General features: G+C 44.9%; 1 pseudogene; it reads left to right on the forward strand.

The window, feature by feature from the left end:
- LOC134908894 (cytochrome P450 2K6-like) overlaps positions 1-6,419 on the forward strand; it is an 81,390-nt pseudogene that overhangs the window by 18,280 nt on the left and 56,691 nt on the right.

Consider the following 6,419-nt stretch of genomic DNA (forward strand, 5'->3'; position numbering starts at 1 on the left):
ATGGATACAGGGAATGCAGGGAAGAGCTCACAAATACAAATAACTGATCGCACAATCAAAAATGGGGAGCTCTGCTATGCAGCACTCACCCACTACCAAGGCAATTCACCAACAAGAGAGAACAAAATGGCCTAGCCTTCCCTATATATATATTAACCCTCCCCTTTTTCCAAGGGCTGTACTTTCCTCACAGCTAGGTCCACCCCTCACAAGATGTTTAACTCATTCCTTTCCTATGCAGTCAATTCTCTCTCCTTCTAATTACAGTGTCAGTAACACAATTTAAAAAAGCAAGAGCATAAACGGGCAAATATATGCTTAAAGGGATTCCCCTATCTCAGCGGTTCCCAACCTTTTTCTCTCCCGAACCCCTTGATTAGGCTTTACATTTTTGAGAACCCCCTTGTCTCATAAATCCTCCGTCCTCGCCAGAAATGTTTGTTTTTGTTAGGTAGTAATGTTGTCGGCTCCAGGATTTACCATACAGTCACATCATAGAAATTTGAAACGTGCTATGACGACTATGACCAAATCCCAGCAATACCAATCACCATAATACAGGCAAAGCAAGAAAACCATGTAACCAGTAACCAATGTGCCATAATGGCAAACACAGACCCACAAGACACTTGTGTATTTACAGTTGCACTTGGAGAGGTGAATCCGAGCACAATAGCAGCTCCTACGTCCAACCGCGGCAGTGTGACCCGGCGTCTGGCATCCTCCATGTGTGACTGCGCAAGCACCGGGTCACACAGACGCCGTTACCGGCTTCAATTTGAAGTACCCCTCTGCAGTCCGGCACGTACCCCCGGCGGTACGCGTACCCCCGGTTGGGAACCGCTGCCCTGGGTCATACCATGTCTGGCTGATGGTGTGAGCATACGGAGTGTGATGGCCTATATCCGGGGGATACGGTCGTTAGGTTGACACAGCTTAGGTTGACAGTCATTAGGTCGACCACTGAAGGTCGAGATGCATTAGGCCGACATGGTCATTAGGTCGACCGGTCAAAAGGTCTATATGAGGGTTTTTTTTAAAAACAATTCTTCATTTTTATTTTATTTTTCATGCTTAACGATCCACGTGGACTACAATTGGAACGGTAACATTTGCCGAGCGCAGCCATGCGAGGGGACACGGTGCACTAATTGGGATTCCCTGTAATTGTACGAAGAAAATGACGCCAAAAACAGTCAAAAAAACCCATGCTGACCTTTTGACATGTCGACCTAATGCATGTCGACCTTCCATGGTCGACCTAATGACTGTTGACCTAACTTGTGTCTATCCAATGACCCATACCCAATATCCAGATTATAGGCAGGTTCTGCAACACACCACAAAGCTTTGCCTGGTAAAAGTCCATCAAAGGGGTCCAGGACAGCGTAACATGGTGTCTGCACGACGCGCCTCAGATCCAGTGATCCTCTTTCAAGTGCAGATAATTTTTCCACCTGCAGTGATTCTACCACGGTGGAGCCTTGGGGGGTTTTGCTTCGGCATTACGCTGGGGGCATTAGGGGAAATTACATTGCTTAGAGAGTTGGGGTTGTTTTTTTTTTTTCACCAAATCTACGGGTGGTTGAAGATTGATGAATTGCAGCACTGCTACTATCAATGTCGCTGCGATAGGGGGCCATTCAGATTGTTAGTGCTGATAAATGTAGAAGAATAATGTAGCAGAACTAAGATTATGACCATAACGGTTATATGCTGAATACTAAAACCACAGGGGGGTATGGTTACAGTATGTCACTGGACCAAGGGTGTGGTCACGGAGGTGGATACTGCCAGTTTGTGGCACAAGGAACGACTATCTATCTTTTTGGACATTGTGCTCTTTATTGCTCTGTTTATAGTGGTGGCAAGTATCCAGTGTCGGACTGGGGCAAGAAGGGCCCACCGGGGAAATGCAGTGATAGGGGCCCATGCTTAAGGGTGTGGCCAGGCAATAGTGGAGGTGTGGCCAACCACCACAGAGGCCCAGCTAACCGTAAGAGAGTGCATGGGCTGGGCCCATAGTCCTGTGCAGTATAAGGTAACATATGTATTATGTATAATTAAAGTGCACTAGGACACAGTCTGGAACCTAATCCCTAGAGGAGGAGGTGGGCCCACAGGCAGTGGGGCCCACCGGTGGTTTCCCCCTGTTCCCCAGTGGGCCAGTCCGTCCCTGCAAGTATCAGTGTAACCTACAATCTCCTGCCACTGCCCTTAAATCTGCATCACCAATATTACCTAATCACTCTTCTTCCTCTTTTCCTTGCTGGTAAGGTTTGCAACGTAACACGGCAGCTATGGAATACTGGTGTTATAATGAATTCTTCTTTTTCCATTCTAGGTTTGCTGCAGTCATGTTTGTTACTGACCCAGTGACGATCATTTTACTGGTCTTGCTCTGTCTGTTTCTACTAAATATTTTCCATGGCTCAAAAGAGAATCGTTACCAAAACTTCCCACCCGGACCAAAGCCATTGCCGATCATTGGGAATATGCACATTCTGAACCTGAAAAAACCATACAAAACTTACATAGAGGTGCGGTACTACTGATATATACGTTTTATTAATAAGTTAAACACATTGGGCCTGATTTCTGAGGCGCATGGAACGCAATAGCGAGCTCGGCAGTGTCCACCTCTAAAGCAGGCCCATTATGTTAGTATGTGTTTATATAACCTAATGATATCTGTATAAAGTGAGTGTTCTGATGACATAACTCCGTTGTCCATTAGGAAAACGAGTACAGTATGTTATAAGAAATAATGAACCCCATACAGTATTTTAAGGATTTTGGATATTAGAAGTCACCTTGGATTTATTCTACTTTTATATATAAGCGCTGTCTTCTTTTGTGTTGTGTTACTTTTAGAAAAGCATTAAAATGGACGTGTATCAAACCTTCTAAGCTAAATAGCTGGAAGTTGGTTGCTTTAGGCAACTTCTCCACTTTATCTCTCTCGGAGGTTTGATACATCTCCCCCATAGTAACTGACAGCTACCTGTGTAACTGAATGCTGTGACATCATTGGGGATGATCTCTCTGCTCTAAGGTTGTTTATTGGTTTGCTGTCTGTATTGCAATGGATGGCAAAAAGAAGACCCAGGGCGAACACCTGCAATATATGGACAGATTTAGTAGGGTCAGAGTTTTCAAAATGTGAGTTTAGCGCTAAACTCTCACTTTTTTTTTTTTTTAAACTCGACCAATGTAATGGGGTCCGAGAACATGCAAACTCACATGGTTTTTAGGGGTCTCACAACTCTCACCATTTAAACTCTCCTCAAGATGTTCTACATAGGAAAACATACAATTTGGTCAATGTAATAGACTTGTACCCAAAACTTACCAAAAACTTGCCTATAAATAGACTAGATTTTTATAGGCAAGTTTGACAGAAGCATGCACAGATTAGTAACACCTCTGCATGCTTCTGTCTGAGAGTTTACAATTGGTACAACAACAAAAAAAGTTTAAAAAATGATGTGCGGCCCCCCCTGCCCCATAAGCATAGCCAGCCACGGGCTCTTTTGAGTTGGTTGAAAGAATACAGGGAACTAAAATCACTGAGGTCCCCCTGTATCGTGACCACCAGCCTTTTGGACTGATCCTGGTTCTAAAATTATGGGGAGAAAAAAGAGGTAAGGGTCCTCTGTATTTTTAAAACCAGCTCCGGCTCCACTAGCCAGGGAGGTAATGCTGCAGCCGTGGGACACTTTTTATTTTATTTTATTTTTGTATTAGTCCCGGCAGCCATAGCCTTACCCCCCAACTAGTCAGCCCTGGCTGGGGTAACCTAAGGGACTGGGGGACCTTCCAGGGCACCCAAGGCCAGGTCAGAAGCCTGGGGCTATCCTCAGCACCCCTGGGCTGTACATGCAAGGTTAAAAAAAATAAAAAAATCTCTCCTATTTCGGTGTAATCGTTCCTCTTCGTTCCAAACTAGGCTTCCAGGAGTTACAAAAAAAAATTAAATCTATTCGAACCACACTGACGTAGGAGATCTGTGTGTACACATAGATCCCCTTTCCCAAATGCCGGCTTCCACGTGACTTCTGTCACTAGGAGAGCAGCCAGCCAATCAGGAAGTGCCACTTAGTGTTGTTCCGCTGATTGGCTCCTTTGCTGTCAACCACAGCTTTCCCCATACGCTTCTATGGCGAGAAAGGTCCAATAGAAGTGTATGGTGGCAACCGAACCATTATGTGGTTAACCGCAAGCTTAATTATTGTGAACCGAAAGCTTGACCTGTATTAACCTCAATTAAGCTAGTGGTTAGTTTATCTCTCTCCAAGGCTTAGAACATCTGCCCCTATAAGTTTTAAACATGCATCGAAAATGGCATGTTTTAAAGTTATAATACACACATACAGATGGGTCCATGTTTATCTTGACCTTTTACTAGGATTAACTGAGACTGGGCAGTTGGACTTAATCCCCTGCTGTAATTACTTAATCCCCTGCTGTATTGTTCTCTGTATTGTATTGCAGCTGAGAACAGTATATGAAGGGCTTATGTTAATAAACCATGTCGTGCCTAGGCGCAGCAAACTAGCCAAGATAACTGTGGACCCATCTGTATGTACCAAGCCTGGATACTGGTGCCAGCATCTGCTATTGCGTTCATAACTGTCAACAAAGTGACCATCGACTTCTTAAGTACACCCCATACAGAGTAGACAGTGGGTATTTTCCTCTGGCTCATCCTAGGGACCGAATTCTCTTCCCTAATCTACCATTGGGTATTACCATCTGCATAATACTTAGTGCTAATACAGGGCGGCCTCGAAAAAGTGAGTGTCAGAAAATTAAGCATTTTTCGTGTTTCTGATCATACTGTGTAGCGTTCGTTACGGAAAAAACATGGAATAATTAAAAAAGCTACAAATACATACAGTACACAGGCAGTCTGCAAGCCAAGTGCTAGTGCCCTGGGGCGACAGAAGCAATGCATGTTGGCAACGTCTCTGCTCACATACCCTTAGTTGCAGCCTGGATACAGGTACTAATATATATATATATATATATATATATATATATCCTGGTTTCTGGACCGGCACTCCTCTCTCATCAGTAATGCTGCTCCGGTTGGTTGGGATGTTTGTGTAAATGCACACTTTTTGCAGCAAAGACTGAGTGCCGCAGATTTTTCCATTTATATATATATATATATATATATATATAGGCATGACTATGGGGTCATACTAGACAGACATGAGGCATAAGGTGGAAAGACCCCGTCTGTTAGTCACGTTCTAGAGCAATAGTTACCTAAATTCTCCTTTCCTGCTTGTTCTGCCATAATCTCATTTATATCGTGAAATCCTAGTGTAGTGGGAAAAAGCCAGTGAATGAACAGGCAGCACCTGACACGATGAGCAACGTTGGCTACGTGTACACTGGGACGACATTGCAAACGATGCAATGTCATTATCAACGGAACCCGGCATCGGCAAGTGCATACATGCTTGCCGATGTTAGGAGCGATGAATGCTGGAGGGGGGCGTTTGGGGCGGAGGCAGCATGGCCATTGCTGGCGATGGTCGTCCGTCCAACAGTGGATGTCACAGGAGACCCGCAGGTGCGCGCATTGAATGCCATATTATGTGTACTGTAACAGGAGTCTTGCTAGAATGCACTCTGCTACAAAAATTCCACCAACGACCGACTCCAGGCTTGTGCAAAAACAACAAATACCTTTTATTCAGGTAGCTCAAAAACAGATATACATAAAACAAAGATCACTGCTTTAGTATAAACTACCAGGAGGTTAGGCCTTGCCTCACTCCCTCTTACTTAATAAGGAACCGTTCAGGTCCCGGCATCCTGACACTAGTGCCCCAGTCTTCCGGATCCACTGTCCTAGCAGGCCCTATCACCTGGACACTACCTGCCTTCAGGAGCCCTGACTCATGGGAGAGACTCTGCTTTAAACCCATCACCCAGGTGCTGGCTGAAACAGCTTCTTGGGCTAAGAAGCCTATAAGACCTGGTCTGTGCCAAATGGATGGGAACCCGGTCCATCCACACTTCCCATCCACCCCCAGGACCTGTGTGTAGCTTACAAGTGGCAAAGTACCTCTCCTGCCACAGTACACACTATATCAGCTGTATCGCATGTGATAGCGCCTAATGTGTGCTCACCCTTACACTGATATCTGGTAGAATATGCCATTATATTTGTCATTGTGCTGTTATTATTGCAGCAATGTTTTATCCCTGGCAGGCAGTATGCAATATGCACCACACACGTTGTCCATTGTCCCTGTATTCGCCACCCTGCTGTCACACAGAAGACTCGGCAGTCCACAGTCACATATAACGTGACACTGTTGAGTCCATCACCCATCCTGCCACTCTGAAGACTGAATGAGTTTGTTGGGTCAACCCTATTTAGGTCAACCACTATTGGTCAA

This window comes from Pseudophryne corroboree, chromosome 4, assembly GCF_028390025.1.
Source record: "Pseudophryne corroboree isolate aPseCor3 chromosome 4, aPseCor3.hap2, whole genome shotgun sequence".
Classification (NCBI taxonomy): domain Eukaryota; kingdom Metazoa; phylum Chordata; class Amphibia; order Anura; family Myobatrachidae; genus Pseudophryne; species Pseudophryne corroboree.